Genomic DNA, 13,101 nt, shown 5'->3' with positions numbered 1-13,101 from the left:
TTTTTTTTTTTTTTTTTGGTTTTATGAGACAGGGATTCTCTGTATTGTTTTGGAGGCTGTCGGTCCAGCCCGGGCTCAAACTCACAGAGATCCACCTGCCTCTGCCTCCCGAGTGCTGGGATTAACACCTTTGATCCCAGCTTGTGGGAATCAGAAGTAAGTGGATCCCTGTTGAGTTCAAAGCCAGGGAAGGCTGCATGTCTCAGTCAGACAACCAAACAAACAAAACCTCTTAAGAAAATTGAATACTTTAACTCAGACTCTAGTTTTACAGTTTTATCTGTCATTAATCACCAACATCTAATCAATGTGAAAGCTAACTGTCCTGTGTCTTTCCAATAAATTTAAAGTCTTTTCATGTTTCCTACTTAAAACCACATATCAAAACCATTCATAAAACTTAGCACTAACAAAATCCTTTTCTTTTTTTGCTGAATTCAAAAAGTACACAGGAGATTTTCTTAACTCCAAAGCTATAATTCTGGGTGGGAAAAGGACAATGGGTGGGGATGAGTAGCTGAAAAGACATCAATAAAAATCCCAACAATTTTGTCATGTGAAATCATGCTACACATTGGTTTTTACTTTTAGGCAAGCCTAATTAAAAAAATAAGACACACATATACAATTCTGTATAATACATACTGTGAGCACTATACACTCTTATATTGCCAGTCAGAAGTGAAGAGGAGGTTAATGTCAGATGTGGAGCACAGAGAGAGGGGGCCAGAAGAACCCAGGAGGAGGATGCAAGCACAGACAGGCCCCGCAGACAGAGAGTGGAGGACGAGGACCGCCACAAGGCACACAACATCAGAATGGACTTTATATCCCAGTCTCTACTTGGCTTCTCAATAGAAACATTACCCCAGCCGGACACTGATGGCGCACACCTTTAATCCCAGCACTCAGGAGGCAGAGGCAGGCGGATCTCTGTGAGTTCCAGGCCAGCCTGGTCTACAGAGCGAGTTCCAGGACAACCTTTAAAGTAATACAAGAGGAGACCCTGTCTTGAAAAACCAAAAAGAAAGAAAGAAGGAAGGAAAGAAAAAAGAACAACAAAAGAAACATTACTCCAACCTTGGAAGAAAGGCCAAGATAATGGCAACATATCCTTCTAGTGTCATCCTGAAGCACAGTTTAATCTAGGAGTCTTAGCCTGAAGGCCAGCAGTCCCTGCTGCAGTAAGCATCTCTGCTAGGAGAGGCAAAGCACAACCACAGAGTAAACACAACAAAACCTCGCCAACAGAAACAGTATAGAGCCAGACAGCAACAGGCTATCTGATTATTAAACAATTGACTTCAGGATTGCTTAGTTTCCTAGATGAATATGTTTGTTTATAATTTAGCTGCTCATTATTAATGAAGGACTCTGGCTCTATGAAGGTAAATAGTAGCCTGCATGTTTGTGCCTAGGACATGTGAAAATGATTTCTATCCAACAGAAAAGATAAACCAAAGGTGAGTAATTATTCTAACACTTTTTAAAAAGAAGGACCAAATAGTCCCAAGTTTGCAAATACTTAAATTTTTATCATTTTACTGGTTAATTGATTAGTGAACTATATTAAAATCTTTGATGCATATTCATCCCTGAATTATAAACTTCCCTGGTAGGAAAATGCTATTTAAATCTTTTGTGTTGGTGTAATTTTGTTAAATTGCTCTGAAAAACAAAACAAAGCACAGGTCTCACTGAGTAGCCTGGCTGGAATAAAGACATCAGCAGCCTCCAAAGTGCTGGGTTAAAGACTCGCACCAGTGCCTACCTAGCCTTTGCTGCTCTTTGAAACATCACTTAACTGCTAGCTGAAACATTCAAATGTTAACAAACACATATTAAAAGAATACAAAAACAAGTAAACATTTCTCCAAGACTACAAAAATAAGGTAACCAATGTCATTCACCTAGAAAGTCTTCCTTCACAACAATATGCCTTGTGAAGTTATACAGAGTTGAGAATGGGACCACACTGGTAAGTTAATAATGTTATGTGTGAAAATATTCACTGTTCAAGGACATAGGATTCATTACACTACTTTAAAAAACCTCTGATTAAATTTTCTATACTAAAAAAAGCTTTTAAATTTATATGTTACAATACATATCTTTTGTAAATATTAAATGATTTAAATGTTTCTAAACTATTTAAATATATAGAAAACAGTTACAACATATGTAGTATATACATTATATAGAATATATAATTAGAAGAAAATCAGTCTGATAGGACAAAAGAAGAACAAACATGAATAGATAAAGACATCCTCTGGCCGGGCGTTGGTGGCGCACGCCTTTAATCCCAGCACTTGGGAGGCAGAGGCAGGCGGGTCTCTGTGAGTTCGAGGCCAGCCTGGTCTACAGAGCGAGTTCCAGGACAGCCTCCAAAGCCACAGAGAAACTCTGTCTCGAAAAAAAACAAACAAACAAAAAAGACATCCTCTGTTCCTGGGTAAGATGATACCTCCTTAATAGAAGTAACAGCAATTTTTCACAGAGCTAAACTAGTGCACTAATGTTTAATAAATAAACAAGAGTATCTAGGAAAGCCCATAAACAGGAGTATTTGCTGAAGAAAAGTGACAAGTCTTTGAAATCAATGCATTACCAATGAACCAGAAAGTAAAATCCCCCTTAGAGAGCCAAACATACATGACCACTGGATAAAGGGAGCATCACCAATCACTGAACATTACAATGGTTAATCAATTCCCCCTAGACAGCTGGATGGCCCTTGGGAGATAAAGCCAGCCCCACATTTCAGTGATCAGTAGGATCATTACATCAAACACTAATGAATCAGTGAATCAGAAACATCATGAAAGCAAGTCATAGAAAATGTGAAAATTATTTCTAACTTTCCAATTTTGATGCCAAATTCAAAAATTTTTAAAGGAAAATTTGATAAATTCAAGTACATATAAAGAAATGGTGTGACAAACTAAAAAAGAATCACCAAAGTTAAAGTGAAAAGACTAGTAAAAACCTGGGGGCTGGGAAGCAGAGACAGGCGGATCTCTGAGTTCGAGGCCAGCATGGTCTACAGAACAAGTTCCAAGGCAGTGAGAACTATTACATAGAGAAAGCCTTTCTCGAAAAAACCAAACCAACCCAAACCAAAAAGCTGGCGAAAACATAACTGAAGGGTTTAAACTAATGAATACATAAGTACTTATAATTCTAAGCACTTAGAAGGCAGAGGAGTTAAGACTTCACCCTGGATTGACCCCATCTAAACACACAGACACACAAGAAAAATCTAAACACACACACACAGACTAGAAAGAAAAATAACTAAATGGTTATAGGAAATACATAAAAAGGAAAGCTACCATTATGAATTTAAAAAAAGTTTACCATCATTTACCAAATGATAAAATTACCCACAGTGATGACTGTACTATCTAGATCCTAAAAATGCTTTTTGGGAAACAGGTCTATAGATGTATGGTATTCTCAGGTTACAGAAAGTTTAAATGGCACAGAGAAATATCTACAACACATTAATTTATATTTTAAAACATGTTAAAATACACACAAGAATATTTATTATCTTCAAAAACAAAACAAACAAAAAAAGCAGAAACCAATAAGTAATTGTAGCCTGTGGAATGGGGTTAGAGACACAAATGGAGATACTGCTTTTGATAATAGGTTTTATATAATTGTGTCTGTTATAAAAAAATAAACATTTTACATATTCAAAAATTAAGTTGAGAAGAACACAACTCACCTAAACTCCCAAACTGAAAATAAATAGAAACAAATAAGCCTAAGTATATGTCAAATGATAACAGGACCACAATGAAAAAAATTACTTTGGGCTGAAGTATAATTCAGACTTGGGCATTTATATAGCTCAAGGTTCTGTGTCCAAGTCTACTATTGCAACAACCAAAATTATTACAAGTACAAATTTTATGTTACTGAAACATACTTTAGGACCAAAAAGCGCCACAAAAATATTAAATTTCACATTCAGTTTTATTAATGCAAAACTAATATTTTTTGAATTTTAAAGAAAAGTAAAATTAAGTATAATATTGGTCCTGTAATTAAGAGCAATATTCATAATGCAAAAAAGGAAAAAACGTTGTAATGTTAAGTTACTAAAGTGCATGTGTAAATAAACTCAATGAACTCAGGCAGGCGTCATCGATGGGTGCTAAGGAAAAGCTGATACAGAGCAAGACACAGCTGGATCTTCCTATCTGCATTAGTAGTCTCCAGTTTCAGCTCCCTGTCATCCAGTACAGGCTAAAATATCAAATGGAAAAAAAAAATCACAGAAATAAGCAATTGACCAGCTTTAAGTTACATGCTGATCTGAGTAGCATGAGTCTCACGCCATCTCACAACTAACTGCTTAGGACACAAATCTTCCCCTTTGCCAGCAGCACAGACCACAGGCCACCTTCCTTGAGTAAAGAGATCAGTGTCACTGAGGCAGTGTTTGTGTTCAGGTAACCTGGATTTCAGTTAATAAAAGGCTCCACAACCCATCACTAAAACTATAAATTTGGGCATGCTTTAGATATACCAGAAAGTGCTTAAAGAAAACAGTGAAAGTACTTTAAGAAATTAAATCAGCTGGGTGGGGCACACCTTTAATTCCAGCACTTGGGGTCAGAGGCAGGTGGATCTCTTGTGAGTTTTAGGTCAGCCTGGTTTACAGAGTGCGTTTGAGGATAGCCAGGGTTACACAGAGAAACCTTGTCTTGGGGGAAGAAGGATGGGAGGGAGGGAGAAAGGGAGGGGGAAGGGAAGGGAAGGGAAGGGAAGGGGAAGGAAGGAAGGAAGGAAGGAAGGAAGGAAGGAAGGAAGGGAGGAAGGGAGGAAGGGAGGAAGGGAGGAAGGAGGAAGGAAGACATCATAGTTGGGCGTTGGTGGCGCACGCCTTTAGTCCCAGCACTCTGGAGGTAGAGGCAGGTAGATCTCAATGAGTTCGAGGCCAGCCTGGTCTACAGAGCTAGTTCTAGAACAGCCAAGGCTACAAAAGAAACCCTGTCTTAAAAGAAAAAAAGAAGGTTTTTTGATATATAGACAGAATAAATTGTCTAAAACAACAAATTTTGCAAATTTTGTTGTACTTAAACTACAAATAATATGTTCATAGCGCAGAAAAACTGCTTAGTTAAGACATAAAAGGTACTGAATTTATGTACATATAGGAAAAAAACAGCACATACATAGGAATCAATAGTAGCCACTGTTTCAGGCACCCACTAGTGGTCTTGAGATACATCTCCATGCATGAGAAAATACTGAGTTAAGGCCTGGAGAGATGGCTCAGTGGTAAAGAGCACTAACTGTTCTTCCAAAGGTCTCAGCTTTGGTTACCAGTACCCACAGGATGGCTCACAACTGACTACCAGCAGATTCATAGGGGATCTGAGGACCTCTTTCTGACCTCTGTGCAAGTACACAATGCACAGATGCAGGTAACCCTATACGCACAAAATAAAGAAATGGGAGAGAAGGCCGGGCGTTGGTGGCGCAGGCCTTTAATCCCAGCACTCGGGAGGCAGAGATTCTCTGTGAGTTTGAGGCCAGCCTGGTCGACAGAGTGAGTTCCAGGACAGCCTCCAACCTCCAAACCAACAAAGAGAGACAGACAGAGAGACAGAGAGACAGAGAGACAGAGAGAGAGAGAGAGAGAGAGAGAGAGAGAGAGAGAGAGAGAGAGAGAGAGAGAGGAACAGAAAAAAGAAGGAAATCTGGGTGGTGGTGGCGCACATCTTTAATCCCCTAGCACTTGGGAAGCAGAGGCAGGTTGATCTCTGTGAGTTAAGAGGCCAGCCGTATCTAGAGTTAGTTCCAGGAGAGGCTCCAAAGCTACAGAGAGAAACCCTGCCCCCAAAATGAATGAATGAATGGGTAAAAACCCCCAAGCAAAGGAAAATCAACTGTATTTAGAATCTACAAAACTACTAGCTAAATACAAAGGGGGGGAACTTACTTTTACAAAAAGAAGAACTTGTGAACCCCACCTTAACTGATCACACTCCCACTAGAACTGTGGGAAAACCTGGTGGCATGTACTTCCTAAATCAGCAGTGAAATAACTCTCAAGTATATTAAAGCATGCTGAATCATGGGGGCTGGAGATACGGCTCAGTAGTGAAGGGAACTGGTGTTCTTCTACCAGAGGACTCGACTTTGCTTCCCAGGACACACACAGTGGCTCATAACCATCTGTAACTTCAGTTCTGGGAGATCAGACATCCTCTCCCGTCCTCTTTGGACACACTCACCCAAGTAGTGTACAGACATCTATGAGGCTTAACCCCACACATGTAAACATTTTAAAAACAGATTTTTTTAAATGTTGGGATTTTATTTTTGTATTGTGTGTGTGTATATTGTGTATAAAGTATGTCTGTGGTGCATATGCATGTGTGTAGTATGTAGTGTGTATGTGTATGGTACATGCACATGTCATATCTGTGGTGTATATATGTGTCTGTAGTATTCTGTGGTGTTTGTGGTATATATGTGTCTGTAATATTCTGTGTGTGTGGGTCTATGTAGTATGTCTGTGATATATGTGTGTCTGTGTAATATGCTGTGGTACATATGATTATTATGTCTGGTATATGTGTGTTTGTGGTGTGTCTGTGTCTGTGTATTATGTCTGTGGTATATGTGTTTTGTGTGGTTATCTATGGACATCATGTCTGGTGCGTGTTTACGTGTGTGAGAGCAGGCACAGAGGTCAAAAGAGGACTTTTTAGCTATTCTATTCCATCACTCTCCATCTTATTTCCTTGCCTTGGCCCCTTAACAATTGGATTTTTGTTATGTGGGGCCACAACCACCAATTTTTATGGGTGATAGGGACTGAAATTGAGACGCTCACACTTGCTCAGCAGGTACTCTTAGCTCCAAAGCCGTCTCCCAGTCCCCAAACTGGGCAGATGTGCACATGCCATGTATACACACAGCAAATGAGAACAAGAGGCCCAGGTTATCAGTTATGGTTGAGTTAATTATCTATCTCTATGATTTTGGTGATATCACTTAAATTTTCAGTGGCATTAACTTCATTCGTAGAATAATATTTCCCCTATAGCTTATTGGGCAATAAGAAGGCTGTCATTTATTAGTATGTATGAGTGCAAACATGCATTGATCATGGAGTCAGATGACAACTAAGGAGTCTGCTTCCTTCTGGTATCTAGCTGTTTATGCCACACTGCTAGTGGACTCTGCAGCTTCTGGACTATTCATCTGTCTCTGTCAACTCTCTGTGTCAGTTGTGGGATTACAGAAGTACATGACTACATTTGGCTTTTTTCCCCATGGCATTCAGTAATCAAATATGAGAAATAATGCCAGCCCCCAAATTCTACAATTGGTTATTTCTTTATAGTTTTCATTCTTTAAAAATTTTTTGTCTTATATACAGGAGACTTTTACTTGCATGTGTGTGCCTGGTACTTGGAAAGATCAGAAGAGGGTATTGGATGCCCTGGAACTGGAGTTACAAAGGGTGGTGAATCATATATGGATGCTAGGAACCTAGCCCTGGCACATTCTGTAAGAGCAGCCAGTGCTCTTAACACTTGACCCATCACTTCAGCTTTCTCTTTCTTTCTTTCTTCTTCTTTTTTTTTTTTTTTATTTATTCAGACAGGGTTTCTCTGTATTGTTTTGGAACCTGTCCTAGAACTAGCTCTTGGAGACCAGGCTGGCCTCCAACTCACAGAGATCTTCCTGTCTCTGCCTCCCGAGTGCTGGGATTAAAGGTGTACACCACCAATGCCCAGCCTTTCTCCGTCTTTTTATTATGGGAATGTGTGATGTGCATGTGTGTGTCATGCCACAGACCCTGTGTGGAGCTCAGAGGACAACTAGCAGGAATATCGGCTTTGTTTGCACTTACCATATGCCACTATTGGGATATTTAGTATTCAGAACCTTTTTTAATAAATATTATCTGAATATTTAACTTAAAGAATGCAGTATTTCTTTCCCTACTAATTTCAATTTCTTCTCTAATATGATTCCATCTTAATAAAACAATCCCAGATGGGAAGGCTTCCAACCTAAAAAGGAGTTACTGAGTCACCAGATAATTTTAGAGAAAGGAAAAACATCGAAGTTTTTTTTTTCTCCGAATAAACAGGGAATACTTTATTGTGCCCTACTGAGTAGTGTGGATTATAGCCAGTGTATTTTTTTATTTTTTTTTATTTTTAAATTTAAATTAGAAACAAGGTTGCTTCACATGTCTATCTGAGGTCCCTCTCCCTTTCCCTCCCCTCCTCCCACACCCTCCCACCAATCCCCCCAATAACTCCTCATTTCCCCAGGGAGGGTGAGTCTGTCATTTCATCCAGGGCAAGGCCTAGACCCTTCCCCAAGAGTCCAGGGTGAGAGTGCATCTCTCATTGTGGGATGGGCACCCAAAGTCCATTTGTATGCCCGGGATAAATACTGATCTACTACCCAAGGCCCAATAGATTGCCTAGGCCTCCTCACTGATGCCCACATTCAGGGGGTCTTGGTCAGTCCCATGCTGGATTCCCAGCCATCAGTCTGGGATTCAAGAGCTGACCCTTGTCAGGTCAGCTGTTTCTGGGGGTTAAACCAGCCAAGGCTTAACCCCTTTGCTCATCAGTCCTCCCTCTCTGTCACTGGGTTCAGCTCAGTGTTTAGCTGTAGGAGTCTGCCTCTGCTTCCATCAGCCATTGAATGAAGACTTTGTTTCCCAGACTCTCTGGCAGTGGGATTGTAGGCTGGCACTCTCCAGATCTATGTCTAAAATCCACATATGAGAGAGTACATACCATGTTTCTCTTTTTGTGACTGGATTACCTCACTCAGGATGGTTTCTTCTAGTGGCATCCATTTGCCTGCAAATTTCAGGATTGCATTGTTTTTTTCGGCTGAACAGTACTCCATTATGTAAATATACCACATTTTCTTTATCCATTCTTCAGTTGAGGGGCATCTAGGTTGCTTCCAAGTTCTGGCTATTACAAATAATGCTGCTATGAACATAGTGGAACAGATGTCCTTGTATGAATGTGCAACTTTTGGGTATATGTCTAAGAGTGGAATTGCTGGGTCTTGTGGAAGACTGATTCCCATTTTTCTGAGGAATCACCATACTGATTTCCAAAGTGGCTGTACGAGTTGGCACTCCCACCAGCAATGGAGGAGTGTTCCCCTTTCTCCACAACCTCTCCAGCATAAACTGTCATTGGTGTTTTTGATTTTAGCCATTCTGACAGGAGTAAGATGGTATCTCAGAGTTGTTTTGATTGCATTTCCCTGATGGCTAGGGATGTTGAGCACTTTCTCAATTGCTTCTCAGCCATTTTAGACTCCTCTATTGAGAATTCTCTATTTAGTTCTGTAGCCCACTTTTTAATTGGATCCTTTGGTGTTTTGGAGACTTGCTTCTTGAGTTCTCTGTAAACTTTGGAGATCAGCCCTCTGTCTGATGTGGGGTTAGTGAATATCTTTTCCCATTCTGTGGGCTGCCTTTTTGTCTTGTTGACTGTTTCCTTTGCCCTACAGAAGCTCCTCAGTTTCAGGAGGTCCCATGTATTAATTGTTGACCTCAGTGTCTGTGCCACTGGTGTTATGTTCAGGAAGTGGTCTCCTGTACCAACTCATTGAAGAGTATCTCCCACTTTCTCTTCTAAAAGTTTCAGTGTGGCTGGATTTATGTTGAGACCTTTGATCCATTTGGACTTAAGTTTTGTACAAGGCGATAAACATGGATCTATCTGCAGTCTTCTGCATACCAGCACCATTTGTAGCCCTACTATATACAGATGATAACAGGGCAGGGAGGGAAATCAGAGAAACATCACCCTTTACAATTGCCACAAACAACATAAAATACCTTGGGGTAACACTAACCAAACAAGTGAAAGACCTGTATCGCAAGAACTTTGAGTCTTTAAAGAAAGAGATTAAAGAAGACACCAGAAAATGGAAAGATCTCCCATGGTGTTGGATAGGTAGGATCAATGTAGTAAAACCGGCAATCCTGCCAAAAGCAATCTACACATTCAATGCAATCTCCCAAAATTAAAATACCCGCAAAATTCTTCACAGACCTTGAAAGAACAATAGTCAGTTTTGTATGGAAAAACAACAGAACCAGGATAGCCAAAACAACCTTACTCAACAAAGCAACATCTGGAGGCATCACCATCCCTGACTTCAAGCTCTATTATAGAGCTGTAGTCCTGAAAACAGTTTGGTATTGGCACAAAAATAGACAGGTAGACCAATGGAATCGAATTGAGCACCCTGATATTAACCCATACATGTATGAACATATGATCTTCGACAAGGAAGCTAAAGATATGCAATGGAAAAAACAACAAAATTTTAAATAAATGCAAACAACACACACACACACACACCACATTTCTGTAATCGTTTCCTCATATTTATGGTGCAAAAAATTCACAAAATATAAAAAAACCAACAACCCAATTAATGACCATACAGGCTGTATTTTAAAAATCTGCTTGGTAGTTTTCTTTTCTGTCTGATCAGAAATCAAAGGGGCTATACATTTAAATTACTGATTTAATTTATGTAAATCCTATGAAAAAATCTTTTTAAGCAGAAAAAAAAACCAACAAACTTGTATGTCTCTGTGGGATGTACTATTTTATATCTCTAAGTAAGTCTCATCATCCATAAGAATAGTACATATGTGTCGCACCTGCTGTGCGGCCTGCATCCGAGAATGTAGCGAGGTGGTCGGGATAGATGACACAGAGACCGGTCGGTTGCTTTAAGAAAAACTTTATGCTTCCCAAGTCAGCTTAGGAGGAGATTCCAAGTCTGCTTAGGAGAGAGAAGTCTCAGGAGAAGTCTCCCCAAGAAAAAAAGAGCTTCCCTTTTTAAGGACTTCTGCCATCCATTTACATACCATTCTTTCCAGACTTCTCACCCTCCTGGCTGGTGGTTTAATCTAAGGCCCCAGAATCGGGGAGAGGGGGGGGGGACGACAACAGGACAGGAAGAGGCATCTAGCCGTAGGTGGTGTAAAAGTCATGGTATCTCAGTGAGCGAGCCCTTATCTGAGCCCTATCAAGAGCTTTAAAGCACTGAATTGTTTTCAGTAAACATTACACAGATGCCTGCTCCCAGGCCGAAGGGGAAGTGGGTTTCTGCTCAAGGTCTGGTGTCCCCACACATATGCTCACTGGATTGCTTTGAAAGTTACACAGGAAGACAGCCAGTAAAGTCATAACAGGAATAAATGTAGAGGCTACTAGGTTATAAGGAGTGTGATTAAGACTGTTTGCAAGTGTCTAATAAAACTATAGAAAATTATTTAAATGACTTTATACGTCACTGTTGTGGAATATTCGTTTACAGTGTGTAAAGTTAAATCACTATGATTGGTTTAATAAAAAGCTAAATGGCCAATAGCTGGGCAGGGTTTTCAGGGCAGAGAGAACACTGGGAAGACGACTGTCAAGTCATGTCATGAGACATGGAGGAAGCATGACATGTAGGAGAAGAGGTAACAAGCCATGAGCCACGTGGCAGCACATAGGCTAGTAGAAATACGTTCATGTAAGGTATGGGAGCTAGCTAGAAACAAGCCTAGCTTTTCATAATTAATAATAAGTCTTCATGTGGTTATCTGGGAGCTGGCTGATATGACAGAGAAAGACGTGCTACACTTCACATAAAATTAACAGTGTCCCAACTCTTCATTCTACCTACATTTCTCCATCCCTACTCTGTCCACATCCACAAGTCCATATACAAAATCAGACTTATTTATAAAGGATGAAATTGAAAGTTATCACAAAGTTCCTGCCCCCGTCTCATCTTTCAGTGTAAGTTTGGTTTATAACCCTAACAAAGAAGCATAGAGTAATCCAGTAACTACTTCATAGGTGTAATTTTGACTAATTTATCCTAACAATACATCATTTATAGTCTCTTGCACTAGATTCCTTCAAAGGATTTATCTTTATTTTATGCACATGGGTATTTTGACTGCATGGGTGTCTGTGCACCATTGTGCATAATTGGCTGAGAGGCCAGAAGAGAGGTTGGGTCCCCTGGGACTGGACTTATAGATGGTTGTGAGCCACCACGGTAGTGCTAGAATTGAACCTAGGTCCTCTGCAAGTACAGACAGTGCTCTTCAGCACTGAGACATCTCTCCAGAGCCACTACGGACACACTTTAGAGAATTACTGCCCCGCTGGGAGTTGGTGGTGCACGTCTATAATCCCAGCACTTAGAAGGCAGAGGCAGGCGGATCTCTGCGAATTCCAGACCAGCCTGGTCTACAGAGAGAGTTCAAGGATAGCCTCCAAAATAATACAGAGAAACCCTGTCTCGAAAAAACAAACAAGCAAGCAAACAAACAAACAAACAAACAAAAAAAGCAAAATGAAATAGGAAATAGAGACAAGCCATGAGGCAGTGACACAAGCCTTTAATTCCAAGGCAGGTGGATCTCTGTGATTTTGAGGTCATCTTGGTCTACAGAGAGAGTTCCAGAACTGTCTCTGAAACAATACAGAGAAACCCTGTCTCAAAAAAAGAAGAAGAAGAAGAAGAAGAAGAAGAAGAAGAAGAAGAAGAAGAAGAAGAAGAAGAAGAAGAAGGAGGAGGAGGGAGAGAGGGAGAGAGAGAGAGAGAGAGAGAGAGAGAGAGAGAGAGAGAGAGAATTATTGCACAAGTAATGCTTGTGAATTGGTTTGATTTCTGAAGTGTTCTTCCCTATGTGCTGCTCTCCCATCTAAACAATGAAATGTTGCTGGGTGTGGCAGAAGTCTTTAATTCTTAGCATTCAGGAAACAGAGGCAGATAGATTGAAGGTTTGAAGTCAACCTTCACTGAAGACAGCTTTCTAAATGAGTAAATAAACACTAAAACAATGTTCTCATTATGACTTAGAATTTTCTGATTTTGTCATAGTACCTCTCAACTAAATCCAATTTTACAGAATTTTTCATTAATGTCACAATAACAGGATGAGGGAGATTCTATTATAGTAGCCAATTTAGAATTCAGTAAACTGAGACACACAGCTAAAGAAAATTGCTCCAAGTCATAAAGCTAGCCATTGGTTAAACCCAAGATGTTGATATT

The 13,101-nt window shown here is 40.0% G+C and overlaps 1 protein-coding gene across 9 annotated transcripts in view; it reads right to left on the bottom strand.

Annotated features, from left to right (window-relative positions):
- The window catches only part of Rabgap1 (RAB GTPase activating protein 1), a 126,901-nt gene that overhangs the window by 70,786 nt on the left and 43,014 nt on the right, over positions 1-13,101 (bottom strand). The gene's annotated exons all lie outside the window — the stretch shown is intronic.

This window comes from Mesocricetus auratus, unplaced genomic scaffold (genome assembly GCF_017639785.1).
Source record: "Mesocricetus auratus isolate SY011 unplaced genomic scaffold, BCM_Maur_2.0 Super-Scaffold_100047, whole genome shotgun sequence".
Lineage (NCBI taxonomy): Eukaryota > Metazoa > Chordata > Mammalia > Rodentia > Cricetidae > Mesocricetus > Mesocricetus auratus.
Note: the sequence above shows the minus strand (reverse complement) of the source record. Positions and strands in the feature narration are given on the sequence as shown.